Here is a 22233-nt window from a genome sequence, read left to right as displayed (position 1 = left end):
AGGTAAATGCGTATAACAAAAGTAGTAGGATTCTTTCCTGGGAATTGAATGGTGACCTTTACCATGACCCTGACCTTGATTTGGACTTTCATTGCAAGGTCAAGCTCATTTTTGCATGGGACCGCATATTTTTTATTCAGGAAATGTAGAGATCAAAAAACTGCTAACTAGTCTTAAAATCGCAGTCCCTGCAGCCCTTCAACCCTAAAAAATCTAAATTTATGAAAAATTCCTGAAAATAAAACCAAGAATCTAACGACTAAATTTGGACGTCCACCATAAAATGTTCCCATTGCAATCTGGAAAAGAACCTTTTCCCCTTTTTTTCAAAAAAAAGAAAAGAAAACAATTCGTTGTCCCTTTGGACGAAAATAAAAAAGGGCAAAGAAAAATTTAAAGACAACAAACCAAATCCCCTTCCTTCTCTTTTTTTTTCTTTCGTCTTCTTTATTTTTATTATTATCAAATCACGATAAAATAACGTTCGTAACAAATATTTACCAACTTTTCCACACTCAGCTATCACCCTTATCAAGGCAAAACATATAAAATAAAATATAATTTATAACCGGCATGAATAGCACTGAAACCGGTATGCTCTATCCCTAAACCTAACAATCATCACGCAAGAATCAAGTCAAAGTTCAAAAGACAAACTATTTGTAAACAAACATAAAATACAAATGAACTCTAATCCGAGTCAGCTAACTTAAAATTCAAGAAATTTAAATAAGACTGAAATCAAATTTGAAATCCTTTTTAACGTCCAATAATCAAGTTAATTTGAAGAATTCGTGAAAATAAAATGAAAAATCTAAAGAAAAAATTTGGACAATTATCATAAAATGTTTTCATTGCAATCTAAAAAAATGTTCTTTTCCTTAAAAAAGAAAAGTTTAAAGATTCGTTTTCCCTTTGGACAAAAATAAATAAAAGGAAATAAAAATAAAATAAGAAAAGAAATTTAAAAAAATTATGATATAAAGATATATAAACAATTATAAAGAAATAAAATAAGAACAAAAAAATGAAAGAAAGGGAAATGTTTTGGTTGGTTGCCTTCTCATTTTTATTTCCTCTTATTTATTTTTGGCCAAAGAGAATAGGAATTTTTTTCTTTTCTTTTTTAGGGAAAAGGTTTTTTTTTAGATCGCTAGTAGAACATTTTATGGTGGTTGTCAAAATTTGGTCATTAAATTCTTCGTATTATTTTCAGGACTTCTTCAAATTAACCAAATTATTAGACGTTCAACAGGATTTTAAATTGATTTTCTCTCATTTAAATTTCTTAAATGTCAAACCATCCAATCATTGACTTAAATCTATGCAAATTACACAGCGAAAACGCAAACTAACCTCTACATCACAAACCTTCTAGCTCAATTTTAAAAATCATTAAATGAAGTTTTGATATTTTCAAAAAATCTCATTGAAAACAATAGATTAAGTAGTTGGAATAGGCTGCGCAGCCTTCTCTCAGTCTAACCTTAAGATAACCTACAAACAAATTTTAAGTCACATCTAGCTGACCATAAGATGTTAAACAGACCCCTGATTTAAAATCAGTGATTCCAAAAGTCTGCGCCTACTTGTTAAAATTCAATAATAAAAAATTATGTAGCCTAATCCTGACATGGGCTTGAGATAACCTTCGAACAACCTTCAGATGACCTTAAGGGATAAAAAACTCCCATGAATTTAATTCAGCGACCCCAAAGACCTATATGTACCGTGGATAAAATTCATTAGGCGATTTTTTTTTTCGTCTAACCCGTAAGTAATATTAAGTTGACCCTGAAATGACCTCTAATTGACATCAAGCAGTTAAAAAAAATCTCAAATTTGGATTCAGAAACTCCCAAAACCTATATATATTTTTTCTGGATTTATTTTTCAGCTTTTCCTAAATTTGACCTTGAAATGACCTTGAAACTAATTTTATAAAGATCAACGGACCTCGAATTCGAAATTAGTAACCCCAAAAACACCAGCATATGCTAGTTAAGTCTGATTATCAAGCTTAGATATTTTGTATTTATATACCCTGCACACAAATAAATAGTAAAACCACCCCAAAAAATGATAATTGAGAGTAGGGGTAGTTATTAGAGAGTTGATAGTGTATTTTATGAAGCAAATACTACTTTAATAGCTCTAAATCTCCCTAAAAAAACAAGTCTTAATGAGTAATCAGCTTCATTAGCTTTAATTGAAACATATGATAAGAAGGCTGTATTCAAAATGTAAATATCAATTTTCAAAATTTTCAGGAGAAACCTTTAATCTAAATGTATATTTAAAATCCTAGAAAATCAGTTATTTAAATTATTAATTTTATTCATTTTTTATGATTTCAAAGCGATGCTTGTCATCATAAACTTTTAACATTTTTTGTTGTATTTAGTTCTACACATTCCTATTGTAATATTACCCTTGTACGTTTTTATAATGAGATCTGAACTATTTTTTAAGAACTTGTTCATTAAATATATCCCTCATTTAGTTATTTGTCTATTTTTGAAAACGAAAAACGGTTAGTGATCAATTTATAACATAATTCTGAGTGTTTACATCTGAATTCTTGTAAATTATTAATGGAGATTTTCAGAATATTTATTTTGACATCTTTTACAACTTCGAACAAGAAAACTAACTTTTTCCCCAACTTTTTTCTAAATCCTGCATCTGATCTAAAAATCTTTGGTAGACAAAATTTTTACTAGAGAGTAAAACATTTCTACAACTATAATGTAATGCTAATTATTTATATTTTTTCTGGTACAAAAGTAAAAAAAATTAACAATAAAGTTTTTTGTGGTAATTGGCGTGTTGTAAATACTGTAAATTTATTGTAGGAATGTACAACCCTAGTCAAAAATTTTGTTTAAAAAGTACAAAAACCTGAAACCATTTTTACATTATTCTACAAAAAATACAATAAACTACTATATTTGTCAAACTAGTTCGAAAAATAACACTTGGAAAATTCAAAGTTTTTATATTAAAGCTAAAATAATTTTTAACTTAAGCGGTCAATAATTCAGGTGCATAAAATTAAAATGTTTACTACTTTTTAATAAAAAATAGATAATTAAATTCTGTCAAACTGCAAAATTTTTAATTTTAATTTTTTATTTTATTAATTATTTTTCAAATTCTCATATTTTGTTTGCAGTCGAAAAGTTGTTCTTTTTAACCTAGAATGACAAATACTGAGAATAGTGCAAAAACAACATTTTACATAACATATACGGTGACACATCGATTTTAAGACAAAAAAAAAATTTTAAACGTAAGATTTTTTTTTCTTTAATACAATTATTCATTATTGGCTTTTAATTTTCTACCATTTCTTTAAAGTTTGAACAGAGTCCCTTTTTGAATAACGTTAATGTTCGCATCTTAATTTGAAGTTATCTCAATGCAAAAAAGTCCTCAATAACAAATATTCCGGTGTGATATACTTTTCTAAAAACTGTCTTCAAAATATAAGAACAAAGTTGCATACGTGAAGAGTATTTCTTAGATCAAGAGATTATTATTAATTTGAAACTGTTTAATAATTAATAATTCTATTATCAATTTTTGATTGTAGTCGTGTTACCTTCATTTGACAAAATATTCTTTTCTCTGTACGGCATAACTGACTTTGTCTCTGTGAAAAGAAAAAAAAGACAGCTTTATGAATTTGTAAGTTTAAAGATGTATTTAAAATCGTAAAAGCAGAAAAAGAGTACTATTGAATTTCCAAATTTTTCAAATAAACCTCTGAAATTTTGTAATTTAAACGTTCAATAATTCACAAGTATAAAATGGAAATACTCGACACTTCTCAATTAAAAATGTGTTAATTAAATGCGTTTAAACTGCAAAAATTTTAATTTTTCATCTTTCAATTGATCAATTTTTTCTAAATTGTTAAAGTTTTATTATCAGTGGAAAAAATCTTCCTTTTCGACCCAAGATAATATAGATGTTATTTATTGTAGTTTAATATTCTACTATTCCTTCTATAGCTTGAACATGGAAGTTTTTTCTTGATAGCATTCATGTACAGACCTTAATTAAAAATTATCTCATTGCAGTATTTTGAATATTTTTCACCCTAGGTTGAAGAAGAACAACTTTATGGCTGCAAAACTTGTGAATTCCCGTGGATTCTTATAGTTGAAAATTCTTGTAGGAACAGAACTATTTAAAAAATATACAATAAAATATATAAAAGTAACAAAGAATCAAGGAATTTTAAAATGTTTCTTTCGTGAAGTTTATTTCTGCAGAATTATAAAAATTTGGTATGGTATACTTTTTCGAAAAATTTTCTTTAAAATATTGGAATAAGGTTCCATGCGTGTAGAGTATTTCATAAATTAAGATATTAAAAATTGTGTTCTGTTTAATTATTAACACTTCTGTCAACAATTTTCAATTATAGTAGGGTTACCTTGAGATTTCGCACGTTTACTACTCCCAACATCTGGCAAAGCGTACCTTTTTTTGGGCGGAAAACCTGGTAGTATTTCTTTGAAAAGAAAAAAATAATTTTTTATGAATTTGTGAATATAAAAATGTATTTAAAATAGTAAAAGCATAATTCCATTATTTCATTTTATCTCTAAAAGTTATTTGCAGCCTATCAATGATTCGCTCTGGTGAATCTCCGCCATCTAAAAAAATGCGTAAATATCTTTCACGGATGTTAGTGATACTAAAATATCAAAATACAATTTGAAATTACAGTTTACTGAGTAATTTTAAATAATATCTGATTTTTTATGTTAATCATTTGGAAACCTACAATATTGATAAATTTGGTAAGAGATCGCCTATTAGGAAGTGATACCATCAAGGTGAAACAGAAAATACATAATAAATAAAACATAAAAAAACATAAATAAAACATGAAAGCTTTATATATCAGCTTTCAAACTTGAGAATTCAGCAAGGAAGCATTGTTCAGAAAGTAATTACCTTTGGGATTATTGTCTGCGTTTCTACTGAGAGCTGCCGAATTCGTGTCGCTATTTAGCGCACGTCGACGATCCGCATGTTTAACCAGCTTCCCAATATTTTCCAGAACGTCTATTTGTTTGGGTCTCATACCTGATGATATTTTTGCGAAAGATGCAACCGATTGATACATTTGTAATTTTGGATAACATCTAAAGTTTTTTATTTCAATTAATTAAAAACCTACAATTGTGAAAATCTTAATAAAATAACGCGGTTTCGTAACAATTTCACTTAATTGAGACAATGGCAGAGGTATATTGTGAAAGTTTAAAATAAATTACATTACCACCACCAATATTATGTATTTTCACTTAAATGCTGTAATGATAATAATTTATTCCTTACTTACCAATATAATTGAGAATAAAGCCCATGGTAAATATGAGACAAAGCATCCTCATTATTACAAAATGTGGAAAAAACTGATTGATCCAGAATTTTGAGTGCAGCGTGACTCATAAAAATTGTGAAGTTTCGTGCAAATATATTGTTCTGAAATATTTGTGTTTTCCCCTTCCCGACAATGAATTGCTGACATGACTATTTCGGGACCTTATGAGAAAAAAAAATTGATTCCTACCAAATAATGCATTTTGTAGAAGTTTAACTCTGGCACAAGCACAGTTATTTTACCTTGAGAAACTCAGATAATTTTCTGTTCAAGCAAACGTATCTGTTTATATTAATCTACCTTGAGAAGCTTACACTCTCTTCTAACGTACGAAGAATAACAATACAACATAGTTTGAAAAGTTTTTTTCTAGGAAATACTTTTATTTAATTTAGAATCAAAATTTAATAAATTTCAATTAGATTAAAACGAAATTTAAAATCCTATTGATCGTCTAATGATCCAGTTAATGTGCAGAATTCCTGAAAATAAAATCAAGAATCTGACGATCAAATTTGGACGGCCACCATAAAATGTTTCCATTACAATTTGAAATCAATCAAAGAATTATCTTTTTTCCCCTGAAAAAGGAAAGAAAAGAATTTTTCCTTTGAATAAAAATAAAAAAGAAGATAGAAAAATGAGACGGCAACCAACCAAATCACCTTCCTTCTCTTTTTTATTTCTCTTGTTTACTTTTCTCTTCTTACTTTATTCATTATTATATTCATCGCGCTTCGATATTATTACACCTCGCGCTTCGCGCTCGGCTACTTATTCTTTGCATTTGGAATACTTGTATAAAACTTTATCAAAAAGATGTCTTTTAGATGGCAGTATTTATATGCGTCTACATATTATGAATTGTCTACTTAATTAAGTATAGTCAAAGGTTAAGTTTCACAAAGCTCTGTAGGCTTTGAGGTACACACTATCGTCATGACACTCGCGCTGCGCGCTGTGTTTTCGACAGACATTTGGAAATAGGTATTGTTGATTTTTTTTGTTGCAACTTTGGTCGCTTTTCCATTCATTTTTTAATTTTTTAATTTCCAATGGTGTTTTTCACGAATATAACAAAAAGTACGCGACCTATCAAGCAGTAATTTTTAGCGAAATTGTAGATACTTTTTAGGATCATAACTTTTGTTAATCAATCCTTTTTCGTATCCCACACAGTTTGACCACAAGATAGAATTTTTGATTATTTTTGTACAATCAAAATTTGAATTTTCGAATTAGAAAAAATCCAAAAATGTGTTATGATAATCTTGTAGGGCTTTCAAAAATCAATGTTTTTCTTTTCATGTTTTTTTCTTATATCGTGGGTTATTTGTCTTACAATTTGGATATTCTATTTATTTACAAATTTTTTTAAATGCTATAACTCTGAGAATTTTCATTTATCGAAAAAAGTCATTAAGGTTAATTGTTTGTATTTTATAAAACTATAAATATCTGTGCATATAATTTTTAAATTTAAAAAAAAGTGCGCTCAAAAATTTTTTAAATGCGCTCACTTTTTGAATTTTTATCAAAAACGACTGGTTAACGCACTCATTGTTTCTATTAGGACCTTAAAAAAGTGTGCTAAAGATCGGTTTGATCCGTTCATTTTTTCTAGAGTTATCGTGTGTACGGATGGACGAACAGACAGATAGACGCCATCGTAAAAACTTGATTTTCGGATTCAGGGGGTCTCTAAAGGTAAAGATGCGTTGAAAAACTGTTGCGTAACATTTCGGACAATTCTAATACTTTCTCAATCATAAATGATAAGAATGTAACAAAACGTTTAGCAGGCAGGAACAGCAACGCAACCGCGATGCTTTCTTCCAAGTCAGTTAAATTAAAGGACCCAGCAGCAAATGTAAATGAAATGGCTTTCGGTCGATATTGAATAAACTTTGTGAAATTTTAGTTCTCAGTGTCTCAATTAAAAGTGTTATGGGGCACAAAGTCCGAAAATCGAGAGTTTTCGAGTTTTGGAAGGTTAAACATTCAACCCTTTTAAGAAACATTACCAAATATCTCGGAAACTGCAGCTATGCGAAAAAAATGTTCCCTATGAAAGTTATTGGGTTCTAACGGGGAAATGCAAAGAAAGCCATGGCCTCCAGACACAGGTCATTTTTCAAGGTCATTCAATGTGAACTTGTCATTTATTGCTAATATTCAGCCAATAAAGACAAGATATGAAGAGGAAATCAATATAGAACCCATAAAGGCAAGAAATGAGAATGAATGAGTCAACAGCCAGCCGATGAAGGCAAGCCATGAGTGCGATTTAGTCATTTTCTAGCCAATAAAGGCAAGACATGAGCGAGATTTAGTCATTTTCTAGCCAATAAAGGCAATATATGTTTAGGATGTTGTCAATATCTAGCCAATGAAGGCATGAAATGAGAATGACTTAGTCAACAGCCAGCCAATGAAGGCAAGCCATGAGTGCGGTTTAGTCATTATCTAGTCAATGAAGGCAAGACATGAACGAGATTTAGTCATTTTCTAGCCAATAAAGGCAATATTTGTTTAGGATGTTGTCAATATCTAGCCAATGAAGGCATGCAATGAGCTTGATTTAGACAATATCCGGCCAATGAAGGCAAGCCATGAGTGCGGTTTAGTCATTATCTAGCCAATGAAGGCAAGACATGAACGAGATTTAGTCATTTTCTAGCCAATAAAGGCAAGATTTGTTTAGGATGTTGTCAATATCTAGCCAATGAAGGGAAGAAATGAGAATGACTTAGTCAACAGCCAGCCAATGAAGGCAAGCCATGAGTGCGGTTTAGTCATTATCTAGCCAATGAAGGCAAGACATGAACGAGATTTAGTCATTTTCTAGCCAATAAAGGCAAGATTTGTTTAGGATGTTGTCAATATCTGGATAATGATGCAAGAAATGAGAATGACTTAATCAACAGCCAGCCAATGAAGGCAAGCCATGAGTGCGATTTAGTCATTATTTATCCGATTCAGGCAAGACATGAGCAAGTTTTAGTGATTATCTAGCCAATGAAGGCAAGATTTGTCCAGGATGTTGTCAGTATCTAGCTAATGAAGGCATGAAATGAGCTTGATTTAGACAATATCCGGCCAATGAAGGCAAGACTTGCCTTCATTGGCTGGCTGTTGACTAAGTCATTCTCATTTCTTGCCTTTATGGGTTCTATATTGATTTCCTCTTCATATCTTGTGTTTATTAGCTGGATATTAGCAATAAATGACAAGTTCACATTGAATGACCTGGAAAAATGACCTGTGTCTTAAGACCATGACTTTCTTTGCATTCCCCCGTTGAACTTCGAGGAAGCTATGGTAATGCATAATATTGAAGAGAACCGGTTTTTTATCGTCTAATTTTTTTTAATAGCATAACTTAAAATTAATGCAATAATAGAAAAAATTTTTTGATCCAACGCAAATCGATTGACTTATAATATTAATACACTGAACTGAACAGTAAGCAAGTAATGCTCACTTGTAATATTGGAAACATCTGTTTTAAACAGAAAAACTTTTTTCATCGACATAAACGAAATTTGATGTATGAATAGAAAAGACGTTTTCATTATAAATTTTTAGATGGAATAATTCTGATAGAGACTGATAGGGATTGTAATATTGTTATTTAAATTTTTTTGATTGAAGATCATTTTTGAAATTGAAAACTTAATCTTAACTTAAACTGACATAGCATATATCTGGGAAAGGGTTTCCCCTTCCTTTTTTCCAGCTCGAAAAATTACCATTGTGAATTTAAAATTTCACTTGTCATTGTATTTTAAAAATTTTCACTATTATTTTGTAATTTTCTATTTTTAGTAAATTTTTTTTCTTAAATTGATTAAAATGAAAACTTTGGTATACACATTTGCTAACTTTTTAGGAGATTCCAGCTGACAGTAATCTTCGTAATTCTTAACATGATGTGTTAAATAAAATTCTGCTTTATTGCTAGGTCTGAGTAATTGCTCTGAAATAACTAATTCGGAGGAAAAAAGAAAACATAAGTCTGAAATGATCTACTTTTTCAATTATTGAGTGAATTCGAAAAATTATAGTTTAAAAAAATAATTCGACGGAAGAAAATATTTATAGAAAATTTAGTGCATCAATGTTCTATGACTTAATGAATTCTCTTTTTATTTTGTAATAATACTTCATGAATATTTGATAAAGAATATTCTTAGGATATACAGTCAAATTTCATTAGAAAAAGAAAGTTCTATGATATAATAGCGCTGAGTTTTAATTATCCTGATTCACGATAAGAATAGTTTTGTTAGAACTGTAGATATGAATTTGAAGTATCTTACAAGGAAGCTTTTTTACATTTTTTTGTTTCATGTGATGACCTTTGACATTTTCAAATCTTTTTTGCATACACATTGAAAATTGTTTTAAAAATATTTACTACAATTTCCTAGATATTACTATTTCTTATAAAAATATAACAAAACTATCAAAAGCTTTAATAGATCTTGAAAGATGCATTGTCAAATAACACACAGTGCTAAGTCATCTACCAATATTTAGCATAAGCTAACATGTAACACTGGCGTTTCATTGGGTTTTCAATTTTTTTATAAACCTTCCAATCGAATTTAAAATAAATCAAGTGAAAAAAACTTAATTTTCTCATTAAATTAATTTTTTAGTATTTTTTACTGTTTTATATATTTTTTAACAATATCCTTTATTTTACCAATCAGAATGTTAGAAAACATCGCAGTTACATCTAATAATGCTAAATTATTATCTTGTAAAACCAGGACTTCTTCAATTTGTTCTAAAAAAGATAGGCTATTTTGTACGGGCATTTTTAAACTTTTATACATTTTTTAATGTTGATCAATAATTTTCTAATTTTCAGCTTAAAAACCTATCGTTCATATTACATTCCGCGATGGTTCACTAGCTTTAGAAGCTTTTATTAAACCGTATTATAAGGATGACTGAGAGAGAAAAAGAATGTCCCAAAAGAAAATAATTTTGTTGAGCAGTTTTGGTTGTTCTTACGAAAAGTTGGTTTCGACTCCCGACAAAGTAGTTGGAGTTGCAAAATCATTTATTTGACTCTAAAAAGGAAGTTTGCAGAAAATTCGAGCTAAAATCTCTCTATATTTAGGTCGTTAATATTATTTATAATTCTATCAAAGAAAATAAAATTTAAAAAAGAGTTGTGTTTGTTTCAAATAAACATTAGGATCATTGAAGCTGCGACCCAACAGATTAATTAATTATGATTAATTAAACGAATTTTCTACAAATGAAACACATTTTATTGAATCAATATATTTTCCTGCTAGTTTTTGTCATACGCAGAAAATATTTTATTTAGAAATATATTTTTCCTGTAAAAACATAACTGTTGTTTGAAGAAAATTGTATTGCTCTAAAAAAAATTTTGTGGTAATCCTACCTACGCTTAGTTCGCTCGACAAAAAATAATTTTCCTGTAATTATAGATATTTAGTTCTTTTAACAAAACAGTTTTGTAAAATCCACAATATATTTCTAAGAAGTTAAAAAACTCATTGTGTTGATTCAACAAATATTTTGTTAATTTCACTAGATGAGTTTGTTCAATCTATGAAAAATGTTTGTTGCGCCTACCAAACTTTTTGGTTTGTTTAACAAAACGTTGTTCCCAAATAATTTGGTTGGCTCAGCAGAGCGATTTTTATGCCTTTATGGCAACCAACAAATTTGTTTGGTACAACCAAACTTTCATTCATTTAACCAAAAAAATTTTCTCAGTGAAGAGGACTGTATTTGCAGTGTAATTATCAATTTGTAACATTTCCTAAATAAACCTTTAACTAAATTTATTTGATATCCTGAAAGTTTTTTCTTTTTTCTAATATGGTAATTTTCTATGATTTCAAAATGATTTCTGCTATCATGAATATTACGAAATTTTTTGTTGTATTCAGTTTTATAAATTAATATTGTTATATTCCCCTTGTCAGTTTTCGTTATTAGGAGATCTGGATTCTTTCTCACGCACTTATTTGTTAATATTAATAATAATTCCATCAAAATTTTTGCTAAATAATTTACCCAATTGAAGAATCCCCAGAGAAACAAATTTCTACAAGAAAGTATAATATTCCTACAACAGTAATTTTTTTTTAAATATCTACATTTTTGTAATGAAACATACAAAATTTGACCAAAAAAATACATTTAACTATAAATAGCTCAATTTTCGTGTATTTTCATGTAGAGAAGTAAAATAAAAGAATAATAAAGTATAAGTTCTTATACTTTGAAAATGTTTATAACTTTTTAATAATATTTTTTCACTTTGTTGTAAAAGTTTTCACGACATTATAGAAAACAATAGGATTGCACATTTGTTCAATTTGGGTGTTGGAATAATAAGAACACTTTTAATTCTTAATAAATTATTGTACAAAATTACAAAACTTCAAGAAAAAGTACAAAATTTGAAATGATTTGTGAAACTCTACTGAAAATCATATTGTAAATACTGGTAATTTATTGTAGAAATGTATAATTCTGATGTGATATTTTTAGTAAAAAGTATAAAAAACTAAAATATAATTTATAGAGGATTGCACAGGTAAACGTAACAAATTTCAACCAAAATTACAGAGTAGTACAACTTTTTTCTATTCTTCGGAACAATTTTGTACTATTTCTGTCTTTTTTTGTATATTGTTGTATTTTGTTGTAGTTTTTATTTCCTACAATAATTTACAAAGTCAAGAATCCAAACAAATGTACAGGTTTCGGACTCAAAAAGATGTTCTTTTGCGACCTAAGTAGAATATTAAAAGACAAAAATGCATAATTTTTATGAAACAACAAAAAAACCGTACGTTTCAAGTTTTTTCCAAATATATCGCAATCAAATGAACACCATATTCGTTATTTAACATTCTCTCTTTGCAATATCAGTATTTTTCTACCTAGGTTGGAAAAGAACAATATTTTTGACTGCAAATCAAACTAAACAATATTTTTATAAATACTTTCAGTTACAAATTAAGTTATATAGCACTTCTTTACCACACAGTTACACTGGTAGACTGTTGTTTATTTTAAATACGATTTTTTTTATAAAAGAGAGAAAAATGTAAATGGAAAATAAAAATATGAAAACTTTAAGTATGATTTGACACAGGGAATCTTAGAAGAGACATCCGTTATTTGGATTTTTTCAAGAAAATTTTTCAAAAGAATTATTCAAAATTTATGGAATTTTGTGTTTGAATTTTTGTAAAGAAAACTAAAGAAAGTTAAGACAAAATATTTTAATAGAATATTCATCTTCTTAGCTAAAAATACAACTTTCTTTTAAAAATAATATGTTCTGTTAGAAATTCGTATTTACGAAACAGAAATTTAATCGTTTTGTAAAAAACTCAATCTTTTTTTTTCCTTTCTGGACTTAAAAATCTTTTTGATTAAAAAATTCAACTCTTCTGTTTGAAAATTTATTTCTTTATTTTAAGAGCTTCATAATTTCTGTTAAAGATGAATATCTTTTGTTGAACATCTAACAATTATATTAAAATGTCTTCATATTTAAAAAATAAATTTATCACTCAAAATTAAACTTTGTTTTGACGAATATTTATTTCATCCTTTTTGTGGAAAATTCAACTATTTGGTTAAAACCTAGTCTATTTAATTGTGGAGGCAATGTTTTTAGTTGGAACTTTAGGAATATAATGTGTTCTAAATTGAATTTATTGTACTACTTCTGTATCAATACAGTTGAAAAAGGTTTTCTGGAAGTCTTCTTTTTTTCTGTTCGTATTTGTTAAGTCTGAAAATATCATCCCAAAATTTTACAATTGAGGTAAAATAATTATTTAGTTTTCCGCATAATTTAAGAAATCAAGAAACTAATACAAATTTTAATAAATAGTTTAACATAATTAGAGAGATGAATAGCTTCTTTTTAAATTTTTGATTTATTGTTTTAGAAATTACTTGAGGAAAAGAAATTTACTCGGAACAAAAATATCGCCGCAGAATGCGGGTCGTATTCCTTAACCGATTTTAAAGTTAATTTTCACGACTGAAACTTTAAAAACATATATTAAGGTTAGCTGAAAAATGTTACTAGTTTTAAATTAATGTTGAAAAATCAAAAAAAGTACATAATTTTTTTACACTAATACAGCCGTAGTATAACATAGATGCTTTTTGTAAATTTCATGAATTTTTTTTAAGACTTAGCTAAATTGTGGCAGGTTAAAGTCAAGAAAGATAAAACAAATTTTAACTCCCTTTACGAGTATGTACTTTTAAAATTAAAATTCGAAACTTGTTTGAAAATTTTCTGACGGCCAACGTCGGCCAGTAAAAAATGTATAGACTGTTATAGAATCCGATCGCTCAATTACCAGTTGTTTGTAACATTTTGATCCTACACTGTATCATAAACACTATTATATTTTATATTTACATGTTTTTACAAATTCAAATGATCTTCTGAAAGAGTTTCATCGACAATTATTGTTTTAAAATTCCTTGAGATTGGGCGAGAGGCGGTCAATGGAGTTTCTCTGATTTCTTCTAAAGTCATTACTTCAATCGCGCTGCTTCTCATGTTTATTTTAACCCGTTTTTCAACTGGATATTCATATTTCTTTTTGAATGAATATATTCCACGAAGTCGTGTATTATCCCCTACAATTAGTGCAAATACATCACCATTGGTCGTTGATAATACAGTTTGCTCTTCGGTTGGCATAGGTGTTGTCCCTTGGCCTTCTGATTTTAAATGAAGAGGCATATCGCGGTGAAAAGTGAATCGTCGAATTTCGAATAGTCGATTTGGATTTTTGTTAGGGATGAGCCGAAGAAATCTAAATTGCTCAGTTTGAAACCCATGAATGCCGCAAAAAAAGACCCTAGTAGGAAGAGATTCAGATCTGGCAGGAAGAGAAGGCTCGGCAGGAAGCAAATACCTGACATGAGAATCCGGACAATGACGCTTGGCAGGAGAAAAAGAACTTTCAGGCAAATAACCTCTGACAGCAGAAGAAGAAGACGGAGAAGGTCCGGAGTAAGGAACAATAGTACTAGGATCACTTTTCGGAAAACATTCTAACTGTACATTGAAATCTGCAGAAAGAAGAAAAAAGATCAGTAATTCGGTTGCAAATTTTGTTTTAACATTTACATTTTCGGAATAAATATTCCACTAATTTGTGGGAAATTCATCTTTAAGTCTTAAAAAATCATAAATTTGGTTGAGGTTTTTTGTATTCTTGACTGAAAAATTATTACTGGTTGAAAATTCAACATTTTTTCTGAAATTTCATAACTCTTCTTGTCACACAAAACTAGTTGAAAATGTGTTTATTTGTTTAAAGATACATCTAAAGTCTGTAATCGGTATAGGTGAAAAACTTTTTTTTTATTTCATCTTGCAAGTATAGGGGAGGGGGTAGATTGGTTATAAAGCAGGTGTGTAGTTCAGATTTTCACACATTCTAGGAACACCAATTATGTCACTTATTTTCTACATTGAGCGTTTGGTTTTATTAATTTTATTCAGTAGAAATTAAAAATGTCAATGATGAATAAACTAGTGCCATACCAAATTATATAATACATTTTTTCTCGCAGCTTGTGTCTTTCAGTTTATGGTTGTCGAGTGGATTCTTTTTACAAACTTACATTTTATCAGAGTTTCTTCAAATAAAAATAAATATTCTAACTAAATTTGTTAAGACTGACAACTTAACTTCATGTAATGTTTTGCATTTAAGCGCAATACGCAATTTTCTTTGTTAATTGATATTTTCTCATAACAATATAAAATTATTACATGTAAACTCAAAGAAAAAGATTACTTTATAAATAAAAGTCTTATTTTATTTTATTCTTACAAAGAAATTGGTCTCTCTACAAGATGAATTGTCATTTTTATAAATAATTGTTATTGATAAATTGAATTATCTCGCACTGATATACGCTTAAAATAAAAATATAAAACTTTTATTAGCATATGGATCAGCGGATTTTGGAAGAGAGATCTGTAATTCCTAATTTAAAAAGAAAATTTGTCTAAAGAATGATTATTGTCCTGACGCAGAACAGGGGATTTTCAAAAGAATAATAGTTTTGATTTGGTACAAACAATTTTCGTAAGAATTATATGGAATCCTGCAACGGATCACGGAATTTTCAAAAAAATATTATCATTTAGATCTGGAAAAAGGAATTTTATAAAATAATTAAAATTCGGCGTTAAGGTATACAAATTTCAAAAATACGTATAGTTTCCAGACCGGGAATTAAAGTCATCCTTCAGGTAAACTACTCCGAATAAAATTATTTACTCAATTGGTTGAACAAGTCCTTACTGAAATAATTTGAATATGTATATACTCTTCAATTAATCAAGTTTTTTAAAAAGGAAAGTTTTAAAAAGAATGATAATTTTAAGCTGGTTCAGAAAATTTTCTAAAAGAATTATCATTCTTGTGTATCCCTGGATTTAAAAAAAAGTATATTGAAATGAAATTCTGCCTTAGAACAATGACTTTTTGTGAAAAACTCTAATTTTTAGTTAAAACAGGTAAATTTATTTTGAATCTTTTTTTTTACAAAAAAAAATATGTACCTTATTCCGTTTTCAAATTAATACGAGAAGGTTCGCTTTTTCGAGATGAATTTTTTTGCATCGATCGGCCGTAACTGCTAAGCCAGTTTAAAAAAAAAAATGATTACGGTCACTCAAATTATATGTATCGAACTGTTGAAGACCCCAATTTTTCAGTTCAAATTAGAAAAAAATTGCAAATTTAAACACTTAAGGTGGAATACTTTCTAATTTTTTTAATTAAAGCTTAAAAATCTCTCACTGCAGATGCTCAGCAATTAACGTATATAAAAAGGAATCTATTATTACTTTTTAAATTAAAAAATGGTTATTTAAAAGCCGTTAAACTGCGAATTTTTAAATTTTTCACTACAATTTAATCTTTTTTTTTAATTGCTCAATTGTCCATTCAGTCCAAACAATTTTCTGTTTCGACGTTATTTAATTACGAATAGTTATTCTGGTCTTTCAATAATCTGCCATTCCTTTGAAGTTTGAGCATAGAAGCTTTAGTTTTTCTAAAAACTTTTTTGCAAAAATTTGTACACCAGGAATCTTAGAAACTATTAAAGGTATACTCTTTACGCTTTGAGTATAGATTAGATTAGCAAACATTTATTATCCTAAAAGAAAGCTTCAGAAAAGAATAGTAACTATAGGGTAAAACGGTATGAATACATTCCACTAACGGCCCTTATTTTTTTGATATGATGTGACACACTATTGAAGAATTTTTAAGATACCGTAAACTAATGAATGTTTCAAAATGTTTCAGTCTGTGTCTTAATCGTGGGCTGCGAGATGGTAAGGTAGATCTCACTAATCAAGTAGCTGGCCTGCAAGAACATCTGCGACAAACGCTAAACAGTGGAACATAAACTGAGCCTCCTGTGGATGCTTGGGCTAGCGTTAGAAATTTTCAAGCCAACTACCTCAATAGAAATACCGTGGGAGAGCATCAAATGGTATACTAAAATGGTAGAGAAATTGGTCCTCTCTATTATGAAAGTTCTAAGGTAAATAACATCAGGAATAATCTTCCTATTTTAAAAGAAGAATTAGCGAAGAGTACACGAGAGGTTAATTTACAGTAGAAAAACGTTCATAATTAACATTTGTTAGAAGAAGCTACATCACACGATAAAGCAGCATCAATTGATATTCTTGCTTAAGCTGATAATGATCCAGTACCATGAAATCCTCTAGGTGCAGGTGGTGTGATTCAACCAGAGGCAGAAAGACAGATTCAACAATCTAGAAGGCGATTAAATAAAAATTTCGTAGAAACAGATATGTTACACGCTTTCATTTTTAAGCAGAGAGAAGTAGACTTAGTCGTGAAGAAAGAGCAGAAACTTCTCTTTCTTCTCAATTATCCGAATCTAGCATCAAGAATGAAGGAACAGAATGTAGCATGCCAAAAACGCTGAACATCTGTAAACAGATTGCTTTTGGTTGTTGACGTAGCTGCTATCAAAATTGAAGTAAAACAGCATCCTTCTTTTGATAATTCACTTAAAAAAGGTGTACCAAACAAATACTTAGTTGAAGCTAAGGGCATAGGGAAAACTGCAACGCGTTCAAAGGAATTTGAAAAAAGGGCTTTACTAGAGTCTAGAAATGTGGAACTAATGTAAAGACAACTGTTGCATCGTTTAAAACGTTAGGTTTCAGAACTTTCCCTACAAATTCAGTCTTTGTTCCAGGAAGGGATTGAGATCAACCAGGGAATATCATGTTGGATATGGTTTCTTGCAAAATAAGTAGCCTGTTAGGTCAACTCACCACTTAACCGGAATCTGCAGTGAACCTGTACAACCAGGATCCACAGAAGCAAATCAAAAAGCGGTTTTAATAAACACCTGACGTACTATAAGACATTTTCTAGACTATCAGGGGTCACGCATTTAAAAACCTGTGGAGTGGCAGATGGCAGCTCTAGGAAAGAATGCAGAGGCTATTGATGTCAGGTTTAACACACTCGACCGCTGTGAAGAACCATTTTAAAACCAGTGCAGGAAACTTAAATAAAGTTGTTTAATTTATTTTGTAATAAAAATATTTCCAATTTTTTCACTTACTTCAATCAATTATTAAGATTTCCAAAAATTTTAAAGGATTTTTTAGAGATTTCAGCGAATTTTTAAAGAACTTTTGGGGATAAATTAAATTTTATTTAAAAATATTTCTCTGTATTTCAGCGAGCTTTGAGGATGTAAAAGGGTTTTAAGGATTTGGAGTTATTGCAAAGAATTTTCAAAAATCTAAGGGCTTTCATAAGACCTCCAAGTATTTTAATAAGTATTTAAGTCCAAGTAGTCAAGTATTTTAGTGCTTAATGAAATCAAATTTCGATAGGGTAGAATTTTTCGAAAACTTATGTTTCAAATATTTTAACAATGTTCCATGCGTGTAGAGTAACTTACAGATCAAGTAATTATTTCTTATTTTATACTGCTTACTGATAAACCTTTCTGTCATAAATTTTTTACTGCAGCAGGTTTACCTTGATGATTTGTACGTTGACTACTCTTCCCAAAATTTGATAAAAAGTCTCTTTCTTTGGCCGGTATACCTGATGGTATTTCTGTGAAAAAAACCAGTTCTATGAATTTGCATATTTGAAAATTCATTTAAATAGTAAAACTATTCTATCTTTTCTCTTATATGTAAGTCATTTTCAGTTTATCAATGATTCTCGGTAGGGAAGTACCGCTAAGTAAATAAAAGCATGAATATTTTGTTCGGATGTAGATTATACTGAAATATCGACATTAATCGTGAAATAAAAGTTTGCTCATTCATTCTAAATGATATCCAATTTGTTGCGTCAATTACTTAAAATTCTGTAATTGCGATATTTTTCTTCTTGGAACCCGATTGTATAACAGTCTAAACTTTATTTACACTGATAGAAGCGTGTTACGAAGCTTGTTTAGCTGTTACGTCACCTTCAGCCATATTACGTGTTTAGAAGTGATAACGTCAAGGTGAAAAATAAAATAGATTTACACATTAAGTCCATTCTGCTTTAATGCAAAATCAAAATTCAAAAGCTTTATTTTGAGCAAAAAAAAGTGATGCCAAGTTTGCGAGATGTTTATTCAAAAAGCTGATTACCTATGATGAAAAACACCAGACTTTAAAGATTTATTTCGATAAAAAATATTTTTTCTCGCAAATTTAGAAAACTTGTAAAGTTTCAAATTTTAAAGATAAAAAATGTCTGTTTAAACTCTGAAACTTAAAAGTTTTGCAGAAAAGATTACCTTTGCGATTATTGTCTTAGTTTCTAATCAAAGCTGTCGAATTCCATAATAATTGAACATCATTTAAATACTGATAATCGACAAATCATTACAAAAGTGTGCAATACGAATAAAAGATTATTGGAGAGATGGTATCTCTTATCATCTAACAATTTGTCATTTAATTATTTAATAGAGTCTTTAAAGTTTACCCCCAACTGGTAATCTACTATTTTCGAAAACCCTGATAATGTCAGAGTTATTTAAGTGTCATCTACAAAGCTCTTTAAAAAAGCTATTTATTGTTTAATATTAGTAAACTTTTTATGACAAATTGAAATTTAAAAAAAACACGGAATATTTCCTAATTAGGTAATCGCATAAGAGATCACTTCAAAATAAATGCGAAAACCGTCTTCTTCTAGAAAAAGTGGTTAAATTTACTTTAAGGATTGTTTTGTTATCCTTCAATCATTTATTTAAGGAAATCGACATTTCCAAAGAATTAAAACCACCGAATCTTGTTTAATTATCTTATTAGGGTTAGAAATTATTTAACAATGAGCAAAGGAAACTTGAACGAATATGTTTAATTTAACTTCCTTTCCATATATTTCAAATAACTTCAAATTATTTTAATAGACTTTTACGAATTCCAGAGCTTACAAGTGATTTTAAGGGAATTCGAAAAATTTCTAGAGAATCCTTGGGAATAAATTACATTATTAAGGGAGTTTTAGGGATTTTAATGAATCAAAAGGATGTTAAAGAATTTTAGTAGAATTTTAAATGGTTTCAAGGATCTCTAAGTATTTCAATAATTGTATGGCATTTTAATAATTCCAAAAGGTTTCTGAAGTATTTAGCATATTTCAAAGACTTAAAAAGATTAAAATAATTTGCAACCGTACCAGTTTTTAAAATAAAAAATTAAATTTCAATTAAAATTCAAGAATTAAAAATTTTTCGAGTTTATTTGCAAGATTTTGTTGCCTAAAATGCATGCGTGTAAAGTTGTGTTATCTGATAAAAATTGTTTTTTCGTGGCTTGTCTGTTTTTAATATTAGTTCCTTTAATATATTTGTATGATTTATTTGAATGCAGATTATTCGATTATAGTTTTTTACATAATGATTTTCTATAACGAATATTTTATAAAAGAAAAATAATTGTGGGAAATTCGTTAAAAGAAAATCATTATCGGCTCATAATAACTTTCCTATAATATTTTTTCGTAAGCGTCCAATTACAAGCAAATTAATTATTCAGAGGCGCTGGCTATTATACTAATGATTCATTCTTTGTTCTGCATAATTATCTTGTTGAGCGGCATGTTTTGAAAGGCGAAGAGCCAAAAAAAGGGTGCTTATTAAAAAAATAAAATTTCGGTGGGCTATCCTTTTTTGAAATTTGTCATAAAAATATTGTGACCAAGGTTCTTAGCGTGTATGATATTTTCTACTCCAATAGATTATTAAAAGCTTTTGACTGTTTATTAATTAACACCTCTGTTATTAATTTCTATTTTTGTATGGTTACCTTGATGATCCACAAGTTCACTACTCTTCCCAAAATTGGTTAGGAAGTCCCTTTGTTTGGGTGGCGTACCTGATGATATTTCTGTAGGAAAAGCAAAAGATTTATGGATTTGTAACGTTGAAAATGTATCTAAAACTAAAAGCGTAATTCCATTTTTTATTTTGTCTCGCACAAGTCTGTTTCAGGCTATCAATAATTCGTGGCAGTGAATCGTCAAAAAGTGAAGGAAACAAGAACATCTTTTTTGAGTGTATATTATACTTGAATATCAACATAAACTGTTAAATTAAAGTTTTCCAAGTAATTCTAAATGATATCTAAAGTCTTTTATTTGGTTTATTCAGAATGCTATAATTGTGGAAAGTTTAGTATGAAAACGTGATTTCCAAACAATGTAACTAAATTGTCACAATGAAACAAGAGTATTATGAAAGTTGTAAATCGGTTACGTGACTACCACTTCTATTGCATATTTAAATTCGATTACTGCGACGATCATAATTTATTCTTTTCTTACTAATAGAATTGAGAATAACGTCCAAAGTTAATATCAGAGTACAAAATGTCCTCATGGCTTTAAAATGTTCAAAAAATTGATTAACGTAGAATTTTGAGAGCACCGTAACTAACGAATATTGTAATATTTGGTGTAAATATATTGCTCTGAGATATTTGTGTTCTCCCCTTCTCGAACATGAATCGCTTACATTAATATTGCCGAACTTTATGAGATGAAGAAGATTGATTGGTATGATCTCATGTATTTTGTAGAAGATAAAATTTTGCACGAGCAGTTATTTTACCTTGAGAAACTGAGGTAATTTTCGTTAAAAGTAAGTGTATATATTTATATAATTTTACCTTGAGAAGCTCACAAAATTGATTAATGTATGAATAATAAATATAAAATGGCTCATCGAAAGACATTTTTCAGACAAGACTTCGATTCAATTAAAAATCGTCTAATATTCGTTTAAAACTTTTTCATGAATGAGATTCTCCTTAGCAAATATTAATAATATGTTATGCAGTTTTTAAAAACAAGAGAAATAATTTTTTTGCTTAGTTTTAAACATGTTTAATGAAAACTGCTATAAACAAAGCAATGTCTCGGCGAAAACAAAGCGCAAGGCATTGCGCATTTGGAAGATTTTCATGCTGTTCATTTTTTGAGCATACAAATTTAGAGTAAATATTCTTCTTAAAAATATCATAATATAAAGTCTAACGTTATACATTTTAGACGACGTTAATGTCGGAAAGCAAAGTAGATTTTTTCGGCTCGCAGCCCACATTGGTAGAAGAATTAATGCCGAGAGGAATCCGTGCGTAATCCAATCCTAGCTATTTTACATATCCATCGTTTCAGTTCGACAGAAGAAAACAATCATGGAAAATTTAGAGCATCAATAATTCTTTTATTGTTTTATTATTTAATAAT

The sequence above is a fragment of the Belonocnema kinseyi genome, chromosome 9, assembly GCF_010883055.1.
Source record: "Belonocnema kinseyi isolate 2016_QV_RU_SX_M_011 chromosome 9, B_treatae_v1, whole genome shotgun sequence".
In the NCBI taxonomy this organism is placed as follows: Eukaryota; Metazoa; Arthropoda; class Insecta; order Hymenoptera; family Cynipidae; genus Belonocnema; species Belonocnema kinseyi.
This window is presented reverse-complemented; position numbering follows the sequence as displayed.